The 11,763-nt window shown below is 43.3% G+C and overlaps 1 pseudogene; it reads left to right on the top strand.

Moving 5' to 3' along the window:
• The first annotated feature begins 1,397 nt into the window (after window positions 1-1,397).
• LOC136497307 (2-oxoglutarate-dependent dioxygenase 11-like) overlaps window positions 1,398-11,763 on the top strand; it is a 35,662-nt pseudogene continuing 25,296 nt past the window's right edge.

Below are 11,763 nucleotides of genomic sequence, written 5' to 3'. Positions count from 1 at the left end.
TGACGCTCTAGCTAGCTAGGAGCAAGCTCCAAGAGTAATAGATCCAATCCACCAATTAAAACGTGAACCAAGTGCTCTTAGGGTTTGGGAACAAGTGGATCTGCTCTTTAATCGAGTTTGGAGCCTTTTTCTCTCAAGGATTGATGGGAAAATCACAAGAGAATGCTTGAGAGCTTGAGGGCAACAATGGAGAAGAGAGAGAACTGAGTTGAGCACTGTGTTTGTCGGTCTAGTCGTCTGAAGGTTCAAGAGAGTTGTTGGGAGAGAGAAGAGGAGGTATAAATTCCCCTGCTCTCCAACAGTCAGTTAAGTCGTGGCAGTGCCACGGCATAACTGCGGCGGTGCCACTCTGTGGCATTGCCTCTTCTCTGGTGCGGCACTGTCGCACCTGCTAGACAGCGAAGGATAAGAATGAAAGGTTTGCTGTCATGGCAAAGACTTTGAGGATGGCTTTCTGAATGAGTTGAGCACTTGGATGCACATAGTAGATTGTTCATTGCATCCCCTTTATAGTATGGCATTTTCTATACTCAAATTCAAAATATAAAAGAAATAGATGCCTTTGAGTCCATCGCTGTGATCAGATATAATTGTGGGGTTCACCATTTCATGTAACATCCTCTTTTGTGTATCACCTGCTTGTCAACTTCGATAAATCTCATTAGTCTCCTAATTGCGTGGTCATTATCACCAAAACCCATGATTAGAGCTTGATTGCACTTACATCTTGTTCTCGGTGTTTGAGTATCGTGTTTCTGGTGTTTGAGTACAAGGTGACGGTGATGAACTATTTCGACTACTTCCTGGTCGGTATTATTTGTAGAACTACATTGTGTACCTCGTCCTACATCGATTGTGGTCTATGACATCAACAAGCTCACTATATGTCAACTAGTGAGAATGGTCTCGTCGTTGTCTTTGGCACTAGTCCCGCCTCAGGATACATCTATGGTTTTGTTGGTTTTGCATTAGTTCTTAGTATATTGATCATCATGTTTGCGAATGCAAGTAGATCTCACATAAGGGCATATATGATGTCATAATTTTTTTGTTATTTCTCTGGATTAAATTGTGCCTAATTTGTGTACCTAAATTTCTAATAGGTATCACCACGTGAATGCAACATACATAAGTGGGACAGCTTTTTGGCTGATCGTCAAAAGTTTCGGCGATATATATTTATATTTATTTATACATCAACGTACATAAGGCCCCGTTCGCTTCGCTAAAAAAAACAAGCCAAAACACTGTTTCAGCTGATTTATTGTGAGAGAAAAACACTGTTTCGGCTAAAAAACAAGCTGAAAAAGACGGATTATAAGAGAAGCGAACATGACCTTAAGGAGCAGCAGGAGGAGGACTGGAGGAGGAGCTTGAGTGGAAGGACCAAACTAACAATGGCGGATGCAGCAAGAAGCACTGGGTCTCTCCTGGTGGCTAAGGTGTAGGCTCTTGCAGAGACTTGCAATAACGGAGTTGATGAGCAGGTGCCCGAGAGGTATCTCAGCAAGGATCCTAGCGCGGAGGAGGTTGTAGCCAGCGACGACAGCACTTGCGCCATTCCGGTCATCGATCTCCGTAAGTTGCTCAATCCGGAGTCATCGGAGGAGAAGTGCGCCAAGCTGGGATATGCCTGCCTCAACTGGGGCTTCTTCCAGGTACATATATGTATAGATATACATAGTAGGTCCATGTGCTCATCTTTGTTAGATAAAGGAAAAGAACGTCTTCATTCTCAAAATAGAGGAATCAGACCATACTAAATATAGTAGGGTTGTACACTCAAGCAACCAAACAACAAGCTCTACTATAGTTTAGATAGCAATCCTATAGGAAACAAAAAGGTCATCCATGAGAGGTAAAAAAAACAATTGCCGCAAAGACGATGAAGAATTTAGAGGCATCATTACTTTGACTTCAAAATTGAAACCAATATTGCCTCTGGGTAAGACCTGCAAAAAAAGGTTTTAGGCTTGCAATTATCAAACACAACATCGTTTCTTGATGGCCAAATAGACCAACAAAAAGCTACAGCTCCAGTTAGTAACAAAAGCTTGTTTTCCTTATATGGTGACTTCTATTTGTTTTGATTTGAAGTGTGCAAATAATATATATGACGCAAATTAAATCAATGGTTACTATGGAACATATTATAATATAACTACGTGCAGCTCATCAACCATGGAGTTCCGGATGAGGTGATTGGAAATCTGATGAAGGACGTAGTTGGGTTCATCAAGCAGCCGCTCGAAGCAAAGAAGGAATGCGCATAGCAAGTTGATAGCCTTAAAGGCTATGGCTAGGCCTTCGTCGTGTCTGAGGATCAGAAGCTAGACTGGGCAGACTGTTAGATAATCTTCTACATCCCTTGTGTGAATGCGCAGCAGGGGAAGGTGGCGTCAAAAAGGGCTCCCTGCTGTTCCACTATAGTAGCTGCAAGGGTAGGCGTCGAATCGTTCACCTACCGCACTATAGCCATAGCAGGGACAGGCACCAAAGTTAGCCCTGCTATCATATCCAGTAACTGTAGCAGCATGGCAGCTGTACTAGCACTAGATGGATAGAGTTGTATATATAGTTTGCCACTGCAACTCAGTAGAGATAGAGTTCAGATTTGCCATCTCCTATACAGAGCTCCAGCAAAAACGCTGGTCTCTATTGTGTGTGTGCTCTGTTCTCCCTCCCTTGTTCTACCTCTAGCCATAGTGTGTGGTCCGCAATGATAGTTCGTGGTCGGCGTCGCTAGTGTGTGCTTGGCAACACTGAGCGAGTGGTCGGATATGTTCGTACCAGAGATCGAGGGGCCAACAAGTGGTATCAAAGCGCTGTACAAGCGCCGTCGCCGGACTAGTAACACAGCGAGGTCATGATTCTATATGGGTCATTGTAGATCGTCTCACCAAGTCAGCACATTTTATACCGGTGAACACAACGGATCGCGTAGTAAAATACGCCGAAGTATATGTTTCTCAGATCGTGAGACTACATGGAGTACCCAGGACCATAATCTCAGATCGAGGACCATAGTTCATAGCTCGTTTCTGGGAACATTTGCACCAGGCTTTGGGAACTAAGTTGATCAGAAGTTCGGCATACCATCCACAAACTTCAGGACAGACAGAGTGAGTGAACTAAATCTTAGAAGATTTGTTAAGAGCTTGTGTTATATCTTCCAAAGGTTCATGGGAGAAATGGTTACCTTTAGCTGAGTTCTCCTACAACAACAGTTATCAAGCAAGCATCAAGATGGCTTCGTTTGAAGCCTTGTACGGCCGAAAATGTAGAACTCCGTTGAATTGGATTGAGCCCGGTAAAAGAAGATACTTTGATATCGACTTTGTAACTGAAGCTGAAGAGCAAGTGTGTATTATCCAACAGCATATGAAGGCAGCTCAATCCAGACAAAAGAGTAATGCTGATAAAAGAAGACCACTAACTTTTGAAGTGGGTGACTATGTGTACTTGAAAGTATCACCCATGAAAGGGGTGAAGAGATTTGGAGTGAAAATGAAGCTTGCGCCTAGATATGTAGGGCCATACAAGGTTATGGAATGAAAAGGGAATGTCGCTTATAAGTTACAACTTCCACCAGAGATGAGTGTGTCGATGGGGAACCCTACGGGCCCCCCATAGACCATACTGCAGGGAGGTAGGCCTTGGTAACAAGGCCTACAGCCCAATCGCCAAGAAGAACGCGGAGCAAAGCAACGTGCAAAACCGAAACTCCAACTCAAACTATACAAGGAAAGGCGCCCGAAGCGTAGCTTAGGACTCTGACCTTGTATCCGAATAGGACACAAACAACGCCTCTCAGCGCCTGGACTATAAAGGGCTGGCGAGGGTACCCATTGTAGGAAGAGAACGGATACCCGATACTCAGAGCAATACAATGCAAACAGGCTAATGCCAAAACTGGATGTAAGGTTATTACTCGACCAAGTCAAGGGCCTGAACCAGTATAAATCGTGAGTCTCTTTACGTAACCGCCGAATTCCGCTATTCGCCAAAGCCCGAACAACTGTCCCGGGTACCCCCGTGGCAGGCTATCGATGGTAAAACATCGACAGCTGGCGTGCCAGGTAGGGGCTTTCGATGAATTTTTTCTCGAGAGTTCAGCGGACCTCAACCTCAAGATGACCTTTTCGGTGGGAACAACCTTTGTCTTCGGATCCTAGATCTGCAAGGCTGACGGCGACAGCAAGCTTCGTACCTGTCTCCGAGAAGAAAAAGAATTCAATGACGAAGTTCAATACAAACTCGCTGAGAAGATGACGAAACTCTCAACTTCGGATACAACTCGGAATAAGGAAGAAAGCGGATACGAAACCGACTCTGAAAAAGAGATACAACCCGATTCCAAGACAATCTTCACGGCACAAGGGCCAAGCCTAATTGGACTCGGAGACACAACAATGATCGCGAAGGGATACGACCCATACAACTTAAAGAAGAACTTGGGAACTTATGGACTACGCAACGCGGCATCAGTCTATCAACACTTTACCCAAAACAAGATGAACTCAGCAAGAAGAATACTCCTAGAGGGAGCACAAGAAGGGATGATCATGACAGTGACCCTGCAAGATTGTGTGGTGCATTGGCTAGGTTCTTTCACCTCAAGCAAAGTCCAGACTGGCACGCGCGTTGAAGAACTACCTTATCAAGAGGGAAAAGAACTCGGATCCAGTTCAGAAGCTACAGACAGCTCAACCAAACGAAGGATAGAATACCATACAAGAAGAGCTCGGAAGAGGTATACTGTATACATGGCGGAGCAGTTAGAACAACATTTGGAACCACCACAGATATCAGATATAAAATCTTCAGACAAATCAAAAGGCAACATCTCGCCAGATGAGAAAAGCGACAGCAACGAAAATGATGAGCAAAGACTAGCAAGGCTAAAGAAGAACAAATTGAAAGCTGGAAGGAGGAACCGGGCTAAGCAAAAGAAGCAAGTCTGGAATAAATACAAAGCGGAGCTAACGGAATACAACATAAAGAAGGCGGAAAAAGAAGCCACAAAAAATACAAAAAGGGAAAGAATTGAAGAATTAACAAAGGAGTTGTACACCCTCATGAATAACGGGAAAGCAAAGGAAGACCAGAAGAAAGAAGTCGGGGGATCAGAAAAACAACCCGGCGAAGAAATTCCACAGGAGCCACAAAGGGAGTAGCCACCCAAAAAATCAAATTTTCAAAGCATAGGACCAATAGAAAGTGCTGATATCAATGGAAGGAAGGAACACTACTCAAAGCAACAAGAACGAGACAAACCAGAATTGAGCCAACGCTACCAAGAAATATCAAGAAGATTTGACAAAGAAGATGACTACGGAGAGTCTGAGTTAAAAGAAGACAGGTCTTATTACAGAAGGGCATGATCGCCAGATTATGGAAGAACGGAACCATACGACAGATTCCCTTGTTTCGTAGGAAGACTACAAACTTTAAAGCTACCGCACAAGTTTAAACCAGCAAATCATTCCAAGTATGATGGCAAAGTCGAACCAAGACAATGGCTAAGGGTTTACTCCCAATCTATTGAATTAGTTGGAGGAGCGACGACATCAAGGCTCTATTCTTTCCAATGGCCCTCGAAGCAATGCCGCTACAATGGTTTGACAAATTAAGGCCAAGATCAATCAGCCGAATTGAAAGGAGTAAAGCAAAGGAGAGGAGAAAGTCTAAGGGAATACTATAGAAGATTTGGAGAATTCAGAGCTCAAGTCCACGACATTACTAATAGGGAGGTGATAGAGGCCTTTGCAGAAGGAATCTGGGCAAACTGGCAATACAAGGACTATTTCAATGAGAACCCAAGAACAAATGAAGACTTCAAGAGGGTTGTTGAGAAGCTAATTTCGTCAGAAGAAAGAACTCGGCATAGATTTGCTAGGGACAACCCAGAGAATAGAAGACCCAATTACAGACAGCAAGACAAAAGACCAAGGAAGGACAATCTAGTGGCAACCACAGACAACAAAAGAAGATACATTGGCAATGGCAATGATAGCAATGGTAGCAATCACAATGGCAACTACAACAATAGCAACAACCGTAACGACAATGGTTACAACAGTAATAGCAACTATCAGAGTAACAACTACCGTGGAAGAGCGCCAGAAAACATAGAAAATATGTCGTGTCACATACACCCAGGGGCCAGACACAAGTTAGTTGAATGCAGCACTTTTCAGCGGCAAATCATGAAGAGAGAAAATAGGAATCAAAACAACTTGGAGCCAAAGCAAGAAGAATCCAAGGAGGAAAAGAGATCTGAAGGAGATTATCAAGAACCCCAACGCCAATTAGTGGTGATATTTTCAGGTGTTCCTAACACACGAAGCAAAAGACAAGAGAAACTAGCTCACCGAGCCATCATGGCAGTTGAACCAGCCATCCCAAGATATCTAGATTGGTCAGAGTACCCCATCCACTTCACAAGAGAAGACCAATGGACCAGTGCAGCAAACGTAGGATGCTACCCGCTGGTACTAGGTCCAACTATCACAGGAGTAGCAGTAGCTAAAGTACTCATCGATGGAGGAGTCGGGCTTAACATAATTTTCGCAGATACTCTCAAAAGGATGAATCTAGATTGTGAAGGTCTAATGACACCCACAAGCACACCATTCTACAGAATAGTACCCAGCAGAGCAGCTATGCCCCTTGGACAGATAACCCTACCTGTCACCTTTGGCACACCAGACAAATACCGGACAGAATTCATCAAATTCGAAGTTGCAGACTTTGAATCATGCTACCACGCAATACTTGGGAGACCAGCTTTAACAAAATATATGGCAGTACCACATTATCCATACCTACTGCTCAAGATGCCAACAACAAAGGGCGTATTATCATTGAAAGGAGATCTAAAGAAAGCACATGATTGCGATGTACAAGCAGTACAAATATCCGAAAGATTACAAGATATAAAGGAAGGAAAGGAGATTGCATTGCTGGCCAACGAAATGAACCCAGATGAGATTAAGATACCAGCTAAGAAGCCAAGCAACTTCGCACCACCAAAAGAAGCCGCTACCAAGACTATTGACCTACTGACTGGTGATTCGGAGAAGACGACAATCATCAGTGCAAATCTCGACCCCAAATAGGAACTCGCGCTCACCAACTTTCTTTGAGACAACAAATATATTTTTGCTTGGAAGCCAGCAGACATGCCAGGGGTCCCAAGGGAGTTGGCTGAGCACATAATTGATGTGAACAAAGGGTCCAAACCCGTTAAGCAGAAGTTACGAAGATTCGCTCCAGACAGAAAAGCAGCAATCAAAAAAGAGATCACCAGGCTCATGGCAGCAAGATTCATCAAAGAAATAATCAATCCGGATTGGCTTGCCAACCCGGTCCTAGTAGAGAAGAAGAATTCAAAAGAATAGCGCATGTGCATCGACTACACAGACCTCAACAAACATTGCTCAAAAGATCCATATGTCCCACCAAGGATTGATCAAATCATCGACTCGACAGCAGGATCAGCTCTTTTATCCTTTCTAGATTGCTATTCAGGCTATCATCAAATATCCTTAAGAGAAGAAGACCAAAGCAAGACTTCGTTCATTACACCCTTTGGGGCATATTGCTATAAATCAATGCCTTTTGGGCTAAAAATGCAGGGGCAACATATCAAAGAGCAATTCAAACTTGCTTGGGGAGTCAAGTCAGAAGAAATGCAGAAGCATACATTGATGATGTAGTAATCAAGATAAAAGAACCCAGATCATTGATAGAAGACCTCGAGGAGACTTTCAAGAATCTAAAAGCATGGCAGTGGAAGCTAAACCCCACAAAGTGTGTTTTTGGGGTACCATCAGGACAACTACTCGGGTTTCTAGTCAGTAACCGAGGAATTGAAGCAAGTACAAAGCAGGTTAAAGCCATCATGGATATGAAACCTCCAAAGAAAGTTAAAGACATACAGAAGCTTATAGGATGCATGGCAGCACTCAACAGATTCATCTCCCGACTAGGAGAAAAAGGGCTACCTTTCTTCAAATTATTGAAAAAGGCAGGAAATTTTGAATGGACAGAAGAGGCAGAAGAAGCATTCCAAAAGTTAAAAGAATACTTGGCATCATCACCAGTAATGACACCACCAAAAGACAAAGAGGACATGATGCTATACATTACAGCAACCAAGAACGTTGTCAGCACAGCAATTGTGGTTGAGAGAGAAGAACCCGGACACGCATACAAAATGCAAAGACCAGTCTATTATATAAGTGAAGTACTAACAGAATCAAAAGTGAGATACCCATATGTGCAAAAACTACTTTATGCAGTGTTGATATCATCAAGAAAGCTGAGACATTATTTCCATGAACACAAGATTACAGTGGTAACCAATTTTCTACTTCAAGACATTCTACGCAACAAAGATGCAACATGTCAGATATCAAAATGGGCAGTAGAACTCGGTGCTCTCAACCTAGACTTCAAACCAAGAACAACAATCAAATCTCAAGCATTATCCGACTTCATTGCTGAATGGACAAAAATCAGTCAAAAAGAACCCGAACCAATACTTGATCATTGGAAAATGTATTTTGACGGTTCCCTAAAGTTAGGAGGAGCTGGAGCAGGAGTACTATTCATATCACCAGAAGGGAGACAGTTAAAATATGTGCTACAAATACTTTGGCAGGCAACTAACAATGAGGCAGAATACGAAGCATTAATACATGGTCTAAGAGTTGCAAGCTCGCTTGGGATCAAAAGACTACTTGTCTACGGTGATTCAGCTGTAGTAATCAATCAAGTCAACAAGGATTGAGATTGTACAAAAGATAATATGGATGCGTACTGTGCAGAAGTCAGAAAATTAGAGAAAAATTTCCAAGGGCTCGAAATCCATCATGTACTAAGAGATTCCAACGTTGCAGCAGATGTGCTAGCCAAATTAGGATCAGATAGAGCAAAAGTACCACCCGGTATATTTGTGGAAGAACTCACAGCCCCATCCATCAAACAACTCGGAAACACAGAAAAAGAGAAGGAGACAACAGATCCAATGGAAATAGATCAAGCAGAAGAACCAGACCAGTCAAGACAAATCATGGTCATACAAAGTGATTAGAGACAAACATACTTTGATTTTATCAAAGAGAAGAAACTACCCGAAGATAAAGCAGAAGCAACTCGGGTTGTATGAAGAAGCAAAAACTATGTTCTGGTGGGGGATAAACTATACAAAAGAGCAGCATCATCAGGAGTACTGCTTAAATGTGTTCCGACAGATAAAGGAAAGGAAATCTTGGATAAAATCCACTCAGGATGCTGTGGAAATCATGCAGCCTCTAGGACACTAGTCGGCAAAGCATTCAGAACCGGTTTCTATTGGCCAACAGCACTCAAAGATGCAGAAGAGCTCGTTAGAACATGCAAGAATTGCCAAATGTTTGCTAGGCAATCACATGTGCCGGCTCACAACTTAATATGCATACCGCCGGCTTGGCCGTTCTCATGCTGGGGGCTGGATCAAGTCGGACCACTCAAAAAAGCAAAAGGAGGCTTCGAATACATATTTGTGGCAATCGACAAATTTACAAAGTGGATTGAATACAAACCTTTGGTCAAATACAGTGCAGAAAAGGCAGTGGAATTCATACAAGACATCATGCATAGGTTCACATGCCCAACAGAATAATCACAGATCTTGGTTCACCATTTACAGCAAGAGAATTCCAATACTGGGCAAGAGATTGTGGGATAGAAATCGACTTTGCATCAGTAGCACACCCGCAGGCCAATGGACAAGTCGAAAGAGCAAATGGACTCATATTACAAGGTTTAAAACCAAGATTATATGAAGATTTGAAAGATTATGGTGGAAAATGGATTGACGAATTACCAAAAGTAGTATGGGGTCTAAGAATCCAGATCAGCAGAGCAACTGGATACTCACCGTTCTTTCTGGTCTACGGATTAGAGGCAGTACTACCAGCCGACTTAATATGGCTATCTCCAAGAATAGAACAATATGAAGATGGCGAAGTAGAAGAAACAAGGCGGTTAGAAATTGATTCAATAGAAGAAATAAGAGACAGTGCAATCATACAAAATGCAAGATATCAGCAAGGGTTGTGAAGACATTATGACAAAAGTACTCAACCCTGATCACTAAAGCCAGGGGACTCAGTACTACGACTAATCCAGAAGAAAGATGGACGACACAAACTACTTAGTCCATAGGAAGGACCCTTCATCGTGAAGATAGCAACAGGACCTGGCACATACGAGTTGATGACTCCAGATGAAATACCTGTAAAGAACACTTGGCATATCAGCCAGCTCAAAAGATTCTACAATTAAGTACAATAGATTGTACTCAAGTTTCAAGAGAAATAAAACAGAGATTATTCAAGAAGAATAGCTTCAAATATGAGCCCTGTCCAACGGACAGAACCAACCCGTAATCAGGTTAGGGAAAAAGGGGCTTCCCTATTAACAGCCAACCCAGAAACGGTTGTGCTACACGGGTAATCTTGTCACTCAACCATATGGAGATGGTCTGACTGGCGGCCAACGGCCAAATAGCTTCTTGGGTAAGGAGACCCAAGCCAGCATTTGTCACTCTACCATAAAGAGATGGTACGACTGACAGCCCTGTCCAACGGACATAACCAACACGTAATCAGGTTGGGGAAAAAGGGGCAGCCCTGCAAATAGCTCAACCCGAAAACGGTTGTTGCTATACGGGCGCAATCGCTTACCCCAAGAGCTGGTGCGATTGCTTACTTACCCTGCAAACAGCCAACCCAGAAACGGTTGTGCTATACGGGTCCGGTCGCCTACCCCAAGAGTGGTACGATCGAATACTTCGCCCAAGAAGCGGCACAAGCACTCCAACAACTCGGTCGCCTACCCCAAGAGTGGTACTGTAACAACCCAAAAATCCACACACCCAAAATACCAACTACAAAATTTTTCTCAAAACTCCCATGTGATGATGAGTGTCATGTATAGAAACCCAACCTAAAAGATGCATTAGGTCTAACCTCAACCCAAGTCAACACATAAGCATGGCATATCATTTGTTAATTGTGTTTATTTAAATGATAACAAATAAAGTATTGCATACATTATTAAATCAAATTATGATCTGGAATTCTATTTGCTTTATGTTATGCTTATCAACTCCTTTGAAGTAATAAACCATGAAGCAACAAATTAATCAAAGCAAGGAATAAAAGATTAAAAAAGAGAATTATTTCTATTTTTGTATAACAAAACTACATCTATTTTTGTTATACAAAATAGCTAAACAAAATTCCCTAAACTCTAATGAATAAGCTACATCAGTTTTGAATTCAAATTCTAAACCAAATTTGAATTCAAACAATGGAAAAGAAATGAAAAATGGATAAAAGAAAAGAAGAAGTAGGCCTCCCAGCCAGATGCTCGGCCGCGCTAGCCAGTCGGCCCAACCGGCCTGCCAACCCTTTCCGTCTTCCCAGCGCGCGCGCGGCCCACGAGCCGGTCCAGCGCGCTGCCCACGCCCACGCACCCGTCTGCCTCGCTCGCAGCCACTGCCCGCTGGACCCCGCATGTCAGCCACCCTATTTATAGTGTCGTCTTCCTCACCCACGCCTCAACCGCCTACGCGACCGGCGCTCGACAACAGTGGCAGGGTGGGCCAGGGGTCATGCTCGGGGCATGGCCTTGTCCCCTTGGCGCCGCGCCCACGCAACCATGCATGGCCGTTGGATGAGATGCACGCCTCCGATCCTCCTCAATCTC

This window comes from Miscanthus floridulus, chromosome 1 (genome assembly GCF_019320115.1).
Source record: "Miscanthus floridulus cultivar M001 chromosome 1, ASM1932011v1, whole genome shotgun sequence".
Taxonomy (NCBI): Eukaryota; Viridiplantae; Streptophyta; class Magnoliopsida; order Poales; family Poaceae; genus Miscanthus; species Miscanthus floridulus.
This window is presented reverse-complemented; position numbering and strand designations above follow the sequence as displayed.